Source organism: Sceloporus undulatus, chromosome 3 (genome assembly GCF_019175285.1).
Source record: "Sceloporus undulatus isolate JIND9_A2432 ecotype Alabama chromosome 3, SceUnd_v1.1, whole genome shotgun sequence".
In the NCBI taxonomy this organism is placed as follows: Eukaryota; Metazoa; Chordata; class Lepidosauria; order Squamata; family Phrynosomatidae; genus Sceloporus; species Sceloporus undulatus.
Window position 1 is genome coordinate 243,986,539 of NC_056524.1, and position 17,152 is coordinate 244,003,690.

Here is a 17,152-nt window from a genome sequence, read left to right on the forward strand (position 1 = left end):
CATAAAAATCTTTGTGCCTGTTTACAGACAGCAAACAAACTATATGGTATGATCTCCTAAGATAACCACATAAGCAACCACTGTTTTGGGGTGTTGCTTTTTAAAAAGAATGCTCATGCTTCCCCCATCCACAAATTTATCAGGACTTGATAATAAGAACACATTTATGTTGCTGGATTTATTCCAATTCAAAAAGGCTTAAGGATATATTATAGCCCCATCTCCTTGTATAAACCAATTCAGGTTATATAATGTACATAGCTTTGCTTACAACTGGATTCCAGATGGTAATATGGTATTAAGCCAAAGCTATACAATTGCAATTGGGGGGAAAGCAGGTCAGGACTTTATTTCAGTTAGAAGTATCAAAATGGCCTGAATCTTGAAAGTGAAAAGGGTAAGCCAACAAACTGTGCTGAGGGCAGATCTCAAAGGGGCAGCTGTCTATGCTAAAGCAAGACTCTGGGCTCCTTCATACTACACACTTATAGCACTCTGATTCTGCTTTCAACAAGGCTGCAGTCTATGGAATCCTAGGGCTTGTAGTTTGGTGATACACTGGAACTCTCTCACCAAGAATACACTTCACCAAACTACAAATTCCACAATACCTAGGATGGAACCATGACAGGGAAAGTGTAGTGTTATAATTGAGTAGTGTGAAAGATCCCAGTTCCCCAGCCCTTATCCTTGAAGTAAAATAGGTCATGAATCAGAGGTGTGAAGGAATACCAAAAAACAAAAACAAAACCCTAATGTGATTTTAGGATGCATTTGTTACATGCTCAGCAACCTTAATAATCAGTTTTTTGTTGTTGGTGTTTCAGTCCATTTGCAAATTTGAGCAAACAATAATCTTGTTGCTGTTATCATGTACTGAAGAAATAATCTATATTTATTATCCAGTTCGTAACATTGCAAAATCTACCTTTAATTTATTTTAAATTAACATATAAATAACTATAATATAACATAATATAATTGACCTGTAACTTTTCACCTTCTTACAAGACCACTACATATGAAAAAAGGAAGCCTCCTTTATCTTGACATCCCCAACATAGCTTTAAAACACACTTGGATATTTTCAATTGCCTCTTTGGGGTTAGATACCACCTGTACATCCTCCAATACAAATTTTCTTTTGAATTGCTACACAAAGTAAATATATTGTTCAAAGTGTCTGTGTACTATATATTTCTCTATGCAACCCCTTGAATATTATGTCCAAATTTGGGAGCCAACCTCATCATGTGCTGTTTTACAGGTTCATCTTCTGTCTCTAATTTTAAATGCCATTTATACACTTTTTAAATTACATGTTCATTGTCTTTACACAACTCTAAATAAAATTACTTTTCTCCAACCTCTATAGCTGCATTTCTCATATCTTGATTAAATCAGTCCTTAAGTTGCATATAAGCAAACCATCTTTACTTTCATTAAGAAGCATCTCTCTTCATTTAAATGTCCGATTGTCTTGTTCAAAGTAAAAAAGGTCATTATAAGACAACCATCTCCCATTTTTAACCAATTCTTTCTTTTAAAAAAGCTTCCTATGCTGAGATGACTAAGGCGCTTTACAGACCGCCCAAAAAGGGTGGTCTGCCAGTGCCGTCATTTGCAAAACCGCACGGCTCCTTCGCGCCAAAACGCACGGCACCGTCATTTGCCAAACCATACGGCTCCTTTTTGCGGCGCGGAAATGGTGTCACAAAGCGCCAATGGTGCACCCGCGGTGTCATTTCTGCCACACAATGTGTGGACACTAGGCATCTGCGATGTCAAAATGGCGTCGCCCATGTAGACTGGGCACCACCATTTTGTACGCGCCGAGTGCATACTAGGGTTAGGGGTGTCCTAACCCTAGTACGTGCGCAGCACGTACTTTTTGCCCGTCTGTAATGGGCCCAAGATTATTTTAGGAAAAAGTCTCTATACTTACATCAAACTCATACAAGAGCCCTTCTAATAGAATGTTTTATAAACTAAGTAGGTATACCAACTTCGTTATACCAAAGCATCCATGCAATCTTAAATTATAATCTTAAATTATGATGTTCAAGGGGCAGTACAGACGGGAGGCTCTGTGCTGCCCCTGTAAGCCCCGTGTCTGTGCTGCAGCATTCCCAGATGTGCTGCAAAAAAAAGAGCCACCTAAAGTGGCTTCTTTTTTGCAACGCTGGAAGCAGGAAGGGGCGCCACTATGATGCCACTTCCTGCCAGTGATATCTGGTCACTGTACGGTGGCGGCATCATGGTGGCCCCCGTATGGATGGGAGGCCGCCATGATGCCACCATCGTCACATGCTAGGGTTCCGGAGCAGGCAGATGCTGTGTGCTTTGGAACCCTAGTATCGGCAGTGGCATTCTGCTTTTGGCCCATCTGTCCCAGGCCCAAGTTTCAAGAGTCTGCCATCATTAAGCTATAGCCATTCCTTTAACCCTAAACAACATGCCTCAAAATACAATTTAATATTAGGAACTCCCAAACCACCCTTTGCTTTAGCATCATATATTCTTTTACATTTTATTCTGGGTTGCTTGCCAAACAAATCTGGAGATTACTTTTTGCCAAAATTATTCCATTTCTTCTAATGGGGATCATTTGGAGAGAGAAAAAATGAAAACGTTGGCAAAACATCTGCTTTTACAATGGACTCTTGATATTGACTGAGGTTTGGTACCAGAACCCCCTGTGGATACCAAAATCTGTGGATATTCAAGCCCCATTAAATACAGTGGTATAGTAAAATGGTGTCCCTTACATAAAATGGCAAAATCGTAGTTTGCTTTTTCAAATTTAATTTTTTTAAATATTTTTGAGCTGTAGATGGTTGAATCTGTGGATATGGAGGGATGATTGTATTATTGCAATTCTTCCCAAAAGGGAAAAAAAATAACTTTCCCCATTTATTTAAGCTTGCATCTACACAGCAGAAATAATGCAATTTGACACTGCTTTATCTGCCATGGCTCAATGCTATGGAATTCTGGGATTTGTAGTTTTGTGAGATATTAAGCTTCTCTATTAGAGAGCTTTGGCACAACAACAAATTACAAATCCCAGGATTTCATAAGATGCCACCCTGACAGTTAAAGGGGTGTCAAACTGCAGTAATGCTGCCGTATAGCAGCAGGCTAGGGCCATGTATACACAGGCCAAATGAACCTGTTTCCCCCTACACTGGTGTCACTCTGTCTTCATGACACAAAGGTCCAATTAGACAGTGGACTGTTTTCATGTGAGAAGGGCGGTTCTACAGCAAATCCAGGCTACACCTGCACTAAAGCAAGTCTTCAAGCCTACTGTAGCACAGAGAAAGCACCAATTTCAGCGGCAGCAGTGATATTTTTCAATTGCCTAGAGAGGTGTTACCCTAAGGTCTAACCCCCTGCACTTCTCCTCTTTTTCAATATCATTGATATAGCAAAGGGATGTTTTAGGCATGTAGCCAAGAAGTTACCCCTAGAGCAGGAAACTAGCCATGCTATATAAGGACATATGTGAATATATAAAGACAACTGACTGGCTCAGCATGGAGGAAGTTCAAGAGCAATGGCCAGGACAGAGCAATCAAGATCGAAATCTGTATATCCCTTCATTGATGGTAGTGACAGTGGGTGATAGACCTTGTGCTTACAAATGAACAGTACAGTACAGTTACCTCTGGAGGAGATGTGCCATTGTACAGAGACATTTGCTTTGACTGTGCAGTCATTTACAAGTTCCCTTTTCATTCTTGTCTTCTGGAAATTTTAATTCCAAAACCTGACCTGAGATATGTTTTGCCCAACAATATGCCTGCCAATTTGATCTCGCTGAGATTCAGACACACACTCTGTCAGTATCTGGCTTGATTCTTCAACACTACAGGCAGCTGCTGAGCCATTTCACTTCACAGAATCCCCCAGCTAGAACCTTTGCTTCTGAAACCAGTACATTATTACTCTCTGCAGTCCTTAAAGTCACTGTCTGCTACCACCTTTAGTTCTTATGTGTGTGAGAGAGCATGCTTTTGTGTCAGTGGTAATCAAACTACATTTGGGCCTTGCATTATGGAGTTCTGTTTCTCAGAACCAGCATATATAGGCTTGATCCATGCTTTGAGTTGCCTATGCCCTCTCAGCTGCCATAACTTAGCTAATAAAATTCCCCCATTAAATACTGATTGTGGTTGCCCTCTCGGGATCCTGACATTTTGGGTAACAGGGGTAAAATGAAGAATAAGAAAATTTTGTACTTAAGTTAGCAGAGTACAGTGTAATAAAGTTACAGAAACCCCTAAAGCTGGCTTCCAAGTGTGCAAGTCTGCTTGGACAGCAACTCTATGCACAGTCTGCCTCTTTCTAAGGGGGAGAAGAAGGAAGTAGCCCCAAAGAAAGAAAGAGTAGAAATGACAAAAGGAGGAACATCAGGAGCTATCAAACTGCCAGCCACACTCCACACAGGGCTCAGGTTATCAATTACAGCATTAGAACAATATGCAGATCCCTCACATTGGGAAGCTGTCCAATCTTGCATTAGGGTCCTGAAGGTATTTTGTGCACAAAAAACATGCAGTAAGTGAAAATGCAGCTATACAAATAAAGGACTGGAAAGTCAGAGAATTTTCCATCCCCTTATCCCATTTCCTCTTTTCTGACAAAAAAGGAAAAAAAGGAAAAAGCAAGTAACAGACAATATCTTTCTCTTGCAGCTCTCCCTCCACTGCAAACATGTTTGACTTCCAAGAGTGCATTTTGCATGCCAGGAGGCTGAGTCGAGCATTGGGCCATTGAATCACTAATGGGCCATTTAATCACTTGTAATTGTCTTGCAGTGGATACCTATTGCTCTAGGGATCATTCAGCCCATCACCATATATCAACACAGATATAAGAAGATATAAAGATATAAAATCAGTTTGGCGTTTATCAGACAGGGTTTCTGCAGCCCAGATCTGGGGCTTCTGCGGATTGGGCAATTCAAAATGACGTGTTATCCAGAATGTATTTCCATACCTGGTTGATTTCAATAGGAGCCCCATCTGCGGGGCTTCCATGGGACTTCCGAATTGGGGCTTCATTTTGGTGCATTTTGGCCAGTTTGCTAAATAAGGGGATTGACGGAAATCGCATTGGGGCTCTGTACGATCTCACTGCGAATTGGTCTGGTGTGGAATCCCAATTTGCTTGTTCTCCTGACCACCATTGCAAAGACCCCCGGGTTGCAAATCTCCCATGATGCCCTGCTGCAATTTGTCCCATTTGCTTCCCCCAGGGCTGGGGAGCGATCATGGCTCCATCAGGGCTCTCTCTCTCCTTCCCTCTCCTTCCCCACTGCAACTTCAGCAGAGGAGCCGGCCAGCGAGCGCTTTCTCCCTGCCTCTCTCTCTCTCTCTCTCTCTCTCTCTCTCTCTCTCTCACACACACACACACACACACATTTCAGCCACATCTATATCTACATCTATCCTCCTGTCATTCTCATCTATTTCACACACACACACACACACACACACTCATACATACAGACAGACAGACACACACACACACACACAAAGGGGGGGGAAGGTGCCTGATGGGAGCTCCGTTCATGCCCTGCCTTTGGCCTGACCTGAACTGACCCTTTTCCTCCTGCTGACAGGTTACTGAGGCTGAGAGAGAGTGACCTGTCAGTTCCAACTAAAGTAGACCCATGGAATCAATTGGGAATAAAAGGGAAATGCAGCGCAGGCATATAACACTAATAATAATAATAACAACAATAATAATAAAGGCTCTTAAGTTCCAGGAGGTGACGTTTGCAGCACTCATTGGGCATCGGAAGTCTGCTTCCCCCTCCTTTAGAGCCAAACGCCAGGATGCACAGATTCTGTCATCAGATTTAAAATCTCTGGTGTGTGTATGTTCGTGTTGTGGTCATTTTGGTCAGTGCATGATCTGCCCTTGGCCCCATGTTCAATCCCAAAATGCAAGCTAGTACCATCTCTGTATCCTGCCTCCCACTCCCTTGCCACCCCAGAATGCCTCATACACAGGTAGTAGTAGTAATAATAATAATAATAATAATAATAATAATAATAATAATAATTCCTCACCTCTGAATGACAGAAAAGGATGCATTTTTTTCTTTCCCTAGGCTCCCCCCCCCCTTTTCTTTGAAACAAATAGCAAAAACTGTATCAATTTGACAATCTGCCAAATTGGACAGAGAAAGATTTTTAACATTCGGATTGCAACATTCCTTTGGATTGCATTGCAGCAATTGATTCCAAGCAGCTAGCCACATTCTATTCAAATATAGATCTACCCATTGCAAAAAATATGAGCATTGACAGAGAAATTTTTTTTAAAAAAATTAAAAACCAAAGGAAAAGGTCCCTGCTGGAGACCAGAGCCTTGCCTTGCTCTGCCCCACTGACCTGACCTGAATTGACCCGTCAGTCACCCTTTTTTTGCCTCCTGTCACCCTTTTGCCTCCTGTCAGATTTGCCCTTTTTGCATTCCTCCTTCAGCTCTTTCCTCTCCTCCTCCTCCTTCTCACTCACAGGTGAAGGGGAGGGAATGCTCTGACCTCTATCCCTCCCTGGATTTGCCCCTATTATGATAAGAGAAGGCAACTGCTACAAAGGGAAGGAGAGAACTCCCAGAATTCCATAGCATTGAGCCAGGACAGTTAAACTGGAGTTAAACTGGATTATCTCCCCAGTGTGGATGCAACCTAAGAGAAGGCAACTGAATGACAGGAAGATGGGGCTCTGACATTGAATTTGGCTGCCAGGGAAGGGAAACTAGAAGGGAGAAAGAAAAATGGGGTAGCTGTCATTGACGTGACATTCGCATGAAAGTGGAGTCAGGCTCCCTTCTTGCCCCCGGAAGTGTAAAGGTTCAGGATGCCTTCAGGGCCCCACTGGGCATGCGCAAGGGTACCAATTCGAATCGTTGGAACCCCCATGTTATGCACCGGTGTGGAACTACCATTTGCACTCACTCCGCTTTCCCTGAATCCGCATCACGTGACTTCCTTCAATTCGATTCCCCCCCCAGTTTGGAAGGGTAACGTAACAGTGACCAGGTATGAAAATACATTCTCATTATCACGTCAATGTGAATGGCCCAATTTGCAGAAGCCCCTGCAGAAACCTCGTCTGATAAACGCCTTTGTCTGTTCTCCTCCTTTCTCTGCATGATCAATGCACATTGACATTTTCTGTCCTTCTTCTAACCTCCTAATGGAAAATTTCTGCAGCACTTTCTGAAACTTTCTCCATCCATATAAGTCAGTTATTTCAAGGAAGCATTTTATCCCATGGGCCATTTGAATATGCTAACTGACAAGATCATGAGTTCTGCATATACTTTCATTTTAGAAAGGTGAGTTCATTTTTAGTTATGTTCTTCTGCTCCAACCTCTTATAAATTTCATATCCTTTGCATTTCCAATACAGATTTTGCAGAATCAAAGAACCGAAAAGTCTGTTTAGGGGTTCAACAGAATGGCATGAAGTAAAAATCATACCAGGGCTTCCCTTAATTCCTTTACCAAACAAATGGAAGTCCCCAGATCCCTTCTAGTTTACTCTGTTTCATTTTTATATCCTTCCTCTTAAAGGATCATTGTAGAAAATTGCCTTCACCATACTAATCTCTCATAAGGAGCATAGTAGTAAAAGAGATGCTTGCATACAAAGGTTCCAGGTTCAGTTTTATCCAGCAAGGCTAGTCACTTATTTCTCATCCAAAAGAGAGGAAGAGGGACAAAAAGGCATAACATTTGCATACGTTAACTTTTATGGAGAGTTGCCCATTCAAAAATAATTACAGTGGGCCCTTAGTATTCACTGGGGTCTGGTTCATATGAATGTTCATGTCCCATTAAATACAATGGCATAGTGAAATGGTGACCTTTATATAAAATGCCAAAAACAAGATTTGTATTGAAATTTATATTATTTTTTGATGTTTTCAAGCCATGTTTGGTTAAACCATGGATTAAAAAATCAGTGGATACAGAGGGCCAACTGTACTACAATTTATATAGAACTACAGCTTTTAAAATACCCATGAGGTACAAGAGCCCAGCTGCTATAGGCTATATTTCACAGGAAGGAATTGGAAATCTACATCTGACTTTTCTTTGCCTAAGAAAACCCCATGAAATTCATGAAGTCACTTTAAATCGACAGGCAAATTGACACACATATATAGAACTACAGTACCTCTCATCCAATGTCATCAATGCGCTTGTAGAAAGCACAGATGAGTCCTTCCTGAATCTTCGTTTGTGAAGTAAAGCCAAGAAGAAGAAGACCTTTCATGGAGACAACATCTATAACCAGATGACTATTGCATAGGTTTTTCTTATGTGCCGTCTACTTGTCTATGGCATACGAAGACCATAAGGTGACCCTACCACAAGGTTTTCTTGATAAGATTTGTTCAGTGGGGACGTTTGCCTTTGACTTCCTCTGAGGCTGAGAGAGTGTGACTTGCTCAAAGTCACCAAGTAGGTTTCCATGACTGAGCAGGGATTTGAACCCTGATCTCCAGGGTCATAATCTAACACTTAAACCACTACACTGTGCTGGCTCGAAGTTAGTCTAAGGTGCTAACTTTTCACAGGCAAATATGGGCTCCTACTCTCACTTCTTATGCCCCCCCCCCCCCCCGAAGCAGAGTTGGATTGGACAGATCTTTAAACAAAGGATGCCTTAAAATAACAATCTGTTGTTGTCTGTTGCCACCCACAGGGCCATGCTAATTTTTATTTATAGCCAAAATCTCCAGAAATTGCACATCTGTGTCCCTTCACCAAGCGTCTCCCTCAAATTCACCTGCAGGAAACATTTTAAACACGAAAAGCTTTGTATATTAATCTGTTCCTTATCTCAAGACTGCAATTCAATTTAAGCTGTCAGCTTATTGTCTGGAAGCAACTCTTGTAAATGTGTGAGACTGACTGATTTTGTATGCAAAGGTTGCAGGAGTTAACAGATGGATTTGACAGCTAGAGCACTCTGTTTCACACCAAATGGCTGTATTGTAAGTGGAAACACTGTAAATCTAGGTAACATTATCTTAGCCACTTGTTTAGTAATATTGGCAGCTTGTCTAGACCCATTAAGCACCCATGTGATTAGCTCATTTCTCAAAAGAACACTAGTAAGCATTATGAGATGAATCTTATATTGAAAATATAGTCATTCAGAGGGAAATTGTGATCCTCCTTGTCATAAAATAAGTCTCACATGGTTGCCTGCAGGGAGAGGACCCCTTTTCTTACATGAAGAGCCTTCCAGCAAACCAGGTAAGTTGACCCAAACAGGAGGTATAATAGGAAGTTAAAAGGAAGCATGATTTCAATAAATAAAAGACAAAGGCCAGAAGAAGCTAATATTAGGGGTATTGAAGGCCCTTTCCATATTTATTTTAAAAAGAAAATCTTTTTAAATAGTAAGATTAGCAGCAGTCTCTCAATTCCATTGTCTTGGTCTCTTTGTCAAGAGAACTGCAACTGATCTAAGATGGCAAGCTTACTGAGAAGTCCGACTGAATTTTGTTTGCTCAGAAAACCATTCAACTAAGGATCAGGTTGCAAACGATCCATATAACCATTTAGGATTTATTTTGATAGCTATGATCCAAACACCACCCACCCAGCTGAAGAATTATTTTCAGATTTCAGTCTGGTTTTTAAACATCAAAGCTGTTTGATAATAACATCAGTTTGCAACCATCCATATCTAAAGCCTTAATGGATTCATACCAGGCATAATTATTTTATGTGAAGTTGAAGGCTTTCACGGCTGGCATCCATAGTTTTTCTGTGGGTTTTTCAGGCTATGTGGCATTGTTCTGGAAGAGTTTTGCCTGCATCTGCATCTGCTTCACAGGTGCAGGTGAAACACCAGGAAAAAATTCTTCCAGAACACAGCCATATAGCCTGAAAACTCCACAAAAAACTATAACTATATTAGTTATGTTTAATATTTGCTACATGTTTTTTTCATGTGTATGAGCTTTCCTTTTCTGGAACAAACTGGTCTGTTTCATGTACAAATATGCTCCAAGAGCAAATCATTATCTTCTGATGGAAATTTACATTATAAGATACGATCTCTTCCAGTGTTTGTAATCAGTGCTGCATACTATGAAATTATGCTTCAAAAACTGACCATTTTACAGTCCCTCCCCCCTTTTATAATTTAGAGTGTAATAAACTTTTATAAGCCGATTATTCTGTATGGTATGACCCCCATTGCAAGGGTATGTCCCAAGATCCCCCATGTGGATAATAAGGAATCCTATTAATTTCAATCAGATAAATGACTTCTGGTTTATTTATTATTATTCATTTATTAAAATATTGATGTCACATCTATGTGAAAGATCTCAGGGCAGCTTACAAAAAACATTAAAACAAATTATACAGTTTAAAACAATTAAATAATTAAACAAACTAAAAACATAAAACTGCAGTAACATTATAAAAAAGATTTACAGATTTAACTTTTTTAAAAAACCTATGTACATCATATTTGGGGTGAGTTAATGAGGCCCAAAGGATATGATGAATGGCCAAGATTTAGCTTGGCACCTAAATGAAATGAGTGTTGGTGCCAGTCGGGCCTCCAAAGGGAGAACAATTCACAGTTGGGATGCCACGGCTGAGAAGGCCCTCCCTCATGTCCCAACACCATGTGTTGATCTCACTGGTGGGATATGGAGGAGAGCCCCAACAGCAGATCTCTCCCCCACATTTATTTATTTTATTTTTTATTTCAAGGATTTATATCCCGTCTTTCTCCCACAACGGGATTCAGGGTGGGTTACAATAATTTAAAAATTCAGAACTAAAACACTGATTACAAAAGTTAAAAGATACATCAATTAAAAACTGCATAGTTAAGACCAATTAAAAAAAACATTGAAACACATTAAAAAACCACATTACACCAGAAAAATTCACCCACCAAATGCCTTGTGAATAAAGATGTCTTCAGATGCTGTCAAAAAGAGAGCAGGGAAGGAGACAACCTAACTTTCTGTGGAAGGGAGCTCCAAAGTCTGGGAGCAGATATGGAGAAGGCTGCCTCCTGATTCCTCGCCAACCTCAATTGCGAAGGTGGTGGGACTGAGAGAAAGCCCTCTTCTGCCAATCTTAGTGCTCAGGCTGGCTTGTATAGGGAGATACAATCCTTCAGATAGTCTGTATGCAAGCCGTTCAGGGCTTTAAAGGTCAAAGCCAGCACCTTGAATTCTGCCAGAAACAGACCTGTAGCCAGTGCAGCTGTTTCAACAGGGGAGTGACATAATCCCTCTAGCCAGCCCCAGTCAACAGCCTGGCCACAGCCACAGCATTTTGCACCCACTGAAGCTTCCGAACAGTTTCCAATGACAGCCACACAAAAAACACATTGCGATAGTCCAAACAGGTTGTAACCAAAGCATGTGTCACTGTAGCCAGATCCAACTTCTCAAGGAATGAGCACAGCAGATGCACTCATTTTAACTGTTCAAATGAACTCCTAGCCACAGCTGAAATCTGGACATCCAGACACAAATATGGATCCAGTTGCACACCCAAACTGTAAACCTGTGATTTCAGGGGGAGTGTAATCCCATTCAACAGAAGCTGCATCCCTATTTCCTAATCTGCCTTACAACTGACCAGGAGCACCTCTGTTTCATCTGGATTAAGTTTCAATTTATTCACCCTCATCCAGTTCATTACTGACAGCAGACACTGGTTTAGTATAGACACAGCTTCCTTGGAGTCAGATGGAAAGGAGAGATAGAGTTGGGTGTCATCACCATATTGGTGACACCTCACTCCAAAACACTGGATGACCTCTCCCAGCAGTTTCATGTAGATGTTAAAATAACATGGGGGATAAAACAGAACCCTGAGGGACCCCACAGGCTAGGGCTCGAACAGGAGTACCCCAACACCACCTTCTGAGTTCGCCCCCTCCAAGAAAGACTGAAGCCATTGTAAGACAGTGCCCCCCCAAGCTTCATCCCATAGAAGCAAACCAGAAGGATGCCATGGTTGATGATATCAAAAGCTGCTAAGAGGTCCAGCAAAACCAACAGGGACACACTGCCCCTGTCTAGTTCCCTGTGTAGGTCATCCACCAAGGTGACTACAGCTGTCTCTGTCCCATAGCCAGGTCTGAAGCCAAAATGAAATGCATCTAGATAATCCATTCCACCCAAGAACCTCTGGTGCTGGGAGTCCACCACATATTCTAACGCCTTGCTCAAAAAGGGATATTTGAGACTGGCTGATAGTTCTCCAGTCTGGTGAGATCTAGGGAAGATTTTTTCATTAGTGGCCTCACTACAGCTTCTTTTAGAAAAGCTGGAAACCTGCCTTGCTGTAATGAGGCATTCAGTATTTCCCTTACCCAACCACAGTCCCCCTCTGGCTGCTTTCAACAGCCAAGATGGGTGTGGGTTCAGTATGCATGTGGTGGCTCTCATCTCTCCAAGGATTCTGTCCACATCCTTGGGTTGCACAAACTGAAACATATCCAATAAAACTGGGCAAGCAGGCACCAAGAGTACACCAACCAGACCTGTATCAACAACAGTATCCAAGCTGGAACAGATCCATGTGATGTTATCTTTAAAGTGCTGTGAAACTCTTCACAGCAGACTACTGAGTAGTTTATATACTGTTCTTGCAGGGCAGAATGCAGAAAGCCCCAGACCACTTGAAACAGCACCATTGGGTGACACTGTGTGGATACAATAGTGGCAGCAAAGAAGGATTTCTTCGCTGCAACCACTACCACGGCATAGACTTTCCAATGAGTTCTAGCCCGTTGTCTTTTCTGCAGCAGGAACTGAGCTTGGGCCACTTCTTGTTGCCTGTTGTTTTTGTTGTCTGCTTTGAAATCATTTCTGACTTACATCAACCTTATGATGTGAATTTTTTTTTGGCAAAATATGGTCAGAGAAGGTTTGTCCATTGTCTTCCCCTGAGGCTAAGAGATTGTGACTTGCCCACGGTCACTGAGTAGGTTTCATGGCCAAGCTGGGAATTGAACCCTGGCCTCCAGAGTCCAACACTCAAGCCACTATGCCCCACTGGTTCATTCTTTAAAATGACCTCTCCCAGGCTTAAAATGTCTTTAGACCAATCTCAAAGAGCCTCATATATGCTTCTTGCCCATAGCAAAACAACAAAACAAAACAAAAGAGCCTAGTTCAATACCTAGTTGGTTTAGTTACATTCCTACTTCTGTATTAATGGATTGAACTGGAACCCTAGTTGCCTCTTTTCACTAAATCAGCATCTGACACCAGTGACATATCCAAGCCAAGTTGCTCAACACAGAATGTTGAATGGTTAATTTGACATTATGCAATGGCCATACTGAGCTAATGGTGATGGAATTGCATATGCTGAACAGTTGCACTTGTAAATGTACAAAAGGGTATATTGTATAACGCACATGTAGAAAGGGGTCCATTAATAAACATGTGTTGCACAATGAAGCCATTCTGTTTAGGAGCTGTACAATGCTAGCATAGCATAGCATATCTCTGCCAGAAATATTCATGCTATACTGTAACGGTGTAGGATTGTAGCCAGTGCTTTGCCACTTCCGTCCTTCCAGACATTGTTGAACTGTAGAGCCCATCAAACTCCATAGTTTTGCTGAGCTCCATGGTTTTAAATGGATGCAAGAATGCAACATCCCATTTCTACCAAAAGGCAGACATTAGAGGAACAGTGGTGTCACCCCCCTCTTAGTGTGTCATGTGGTGCAATCCACATTCCCTGCACAACAATGATGCATCTGGCCTGCTCCACACTGAAGCAAATATTTACAAAGAGACTGCGGAGTTTATCAGACAAGGGAAATTGGAAGAATAATCCAATGGCAATCTGAACGCAATCATGGGGTTTAACGTTATTGCGTGATAGACCACCATAAGCAAATTCAGGCAATGGGAAGTCAGTCCGAGCACAATCATGGGGTTTCATGTTATTGCGTGATAGACTGCCACACGCAAATTTGGGCAATGGCACGCTATTTTTTGGCAATGGGGAGCCAGTTTGAATGCAATGAGCATTCACGTAATTTCGCTAAACTAGCGACTTTAAGTGAATGTGTTCTGGCCCCACTTTCTTTTCATTTGAAATTAAGAGAAATTCCTCCGGTGTGATAAACTCCTGCAGCTTTTGCTGTGATCTACATTTCTTTATTTCCAGATTATACTGACAACAAATTTCTTACCAACTCAGACATTTCTACATAGGGGAAATGTGTTGAACAGACAGAAAACTGAAGTGTTTCTGGCAACTGTAATCTACTCAAGTTAATGACTATGAAAAAGTAGTATCTGGGAGATTATAGGTGAATCAAATAAAATTACAGTAACTGCTTCTGTAGTCTAAAAAATTTCTGTTGTTTCGCTTTACCATTCACAAGATTTAGTTTTATCATAATCCCAGTTCCATTAGTGAATTCCATTAGTGAATTAGAGATTGATATGCATATCACTCATTTTTTAAAAAAGTACAATAGGGAAAATTATGCTTTGGTTACAGCAATATAACTTCCCATTTATTTATAGAATGCACACAGAGAGTTTAATGGAACATATAGCATGGATATGAGTTGCAACAGAAGAGAAAACGCCAACTGACATGAAACAAAATTACCTCAAAAATTATTTTCATGTGTCTAGTTCTTATTTTGTGAATTATGTCATCCTAGGAGAACAAAATACTACATCTGTAATAAGATAACTGATGAAAAACTGAGTATAATTGCCTTTCCAGTAATTACAGTCAATCCTGAAATTCAATGTTGTTGGTGGGAAACATCATTCCCCTGCCCAGAAAAAAAACCCTTCTACAGTATCTTGTCCAGGGGTCCTTTCACACTGTACAATTATAGTGCTATGGTTCCACTTCAGCTGCCACAGCTGTATCTTGTGGAAACCTGGTTTTATTGTCTAGTGAGGCACAAGAACTTTCTGATGGAGAATTCTAAATGCACCTTCCTAAACTGCAAATGCCACAGTTCCATAGGACACAGTCATGAAATTTAACATGGAATCATAGTGCTGTAATAATGTAGTGTGAAAGGACCCCAGGTAGATCCCTCATCCATGGACAAAACTCAGTGTCCACTGTTATCAGCATCTCAGGAATATAGGGAAATTTTGATACTCTGTTATCTACAGTGCTCCCTTGGCTTACGCGGGGGATTTGTTCCAGACTCCCTCTCACGTAAGCCAAATGGGGCTTTTGCACGCGGCAGCAGTACGGCAGCAGCACAGCAGCGCAGCGGCACACATGCCCCATTCATTCAGATGTGATGCACTGCCCAGTGCGCTCCCGCATGGCTCTACACAGGTTTGAGCGTATGCTCAAACCCGTGTATAGCGTGCTCGCATATGACCCAGACACACTGTACCTTAAAATAGTTTAAAATATTTTGTACCTTGGATCAAACACGGATCAAAATGGAAAATGAAGTCAAGAAATAAGAAGACTAGGAATGGGAAAGGCAGCCATGAAAGAACAAAGATATACAACTGAGCACTAAAGTTATAATCATCCAATCCATTGTATTCCCCATCACCATGTATGAATGGGAGAGCTGGACAGTGAAGAAAGCAGATAAAAAGAAACTCATTTGAAATAGGGTACTGGAGAAGTATGCTGAGGATACCATGGACAGCCAAAAAGCCAAACAAATGAGTAATTGAACAGAACATACCTGAACTCTCACTGGAAGCCTTTTTTTATATATATAATAATTTTTATTTCTTAAAAACCAACAATACATTATATAAACATAACATCATATTTGTACAGTTACAACCTAATACCACATTACATAAAAACAATACAATACATACATTTAACATCACCCCTTCCCAATATCATCCCCTCCCCCCATTACACAGTAGAAACAAAAAGACAAAATATCATATACATCGAAACAAACTCATCAGTCATTGACAAACAGCCTTGATGATCAAATTGAGGGTTGTCATACTTTGGCCACATCATGAGAAGGAATGACTCATTAGAAAAGAAAACAATGCTAGGAAAAGTAAAAGGTAGAAGAAAGAGAGGAAGACTAAATGCCAGATGGCTAGAATCAATCAGGGAGTTCACCTACCTGAATCTATAAATCTCAGCAGTGCAGTGAAAGATAGGAAGGCTTGGAGATGTCTCATCCACAGATTTGCCATGAGTCAGGGTTGACTCAAGGGCAGTTAACAACAGCAATGCCTTAAAGGAAAATCCCCTTTGCTTATTTGGTTTATTAGGACTGGGTGTAGTACATGAAGGGGAAACATGTGGCCTTTCAGATGTGGTTGGATTGTCCCCACCATTGGCTTTTCTGGTTAGACTGATGGAAGTCCAGATGTTCTTTAATGGACTACCTTTGACATAGTATCTTTGACCAAACAAAGATATTTTACAGGTGTCAGATAACTCAAATTTAATAATGCAGATTTAATAATCTGGTAGGAACCAAGCCATTGCTTTTAGAACTGTGGTTAATTCTGTGAAAATATTTCAAGCTAACAAGAAGAAAGAAAAAACCCCCAGCAGTCAATGTCATTGGCTGTTAGCCTTGTAACCAAAATAAAGCTGCTTTGGGTCACTTTGGAGGAATGCTGTTTAAATGATGCATGCGCCGAAAAGTGAAGTTGGGCCAAAGTTTTGTTCTAGTCCTTAGGGCTAGAGTGTGCCTTTGGCATGGCTCTGGCCCTTAGGACACATGCATCATTTAATAAAAATAATAATAATATATAATAATAATAATAAAATAATAATAAGATTTTATTTATAGCCTGCCCATCACGAAGAATCCGAGCGGGTTTACAACAATAAAATACATCAATTACAATAGAGTTAAAAATCAACCCTAGACCTACCGCCCCCCCCCCCATACCCAGTACTAAAACAGATTAAACAATATAGTACAAAAAACATTAAAAACATAAAAGCATTTTAAAAAGGCAGAAACATAGGCGGGGAGAATAGACAAATGAGGGGACAATATCTCTATATCTGGGGAGGGTAACTAAGTTGGAAAGGCCTGCTGGAAGGATCCGTCTGAGTACTTTCTTAAAGCTGTCAGAGTGGAAATGTGACGGATCTCTCCGGCAGGTCGTTCCATAG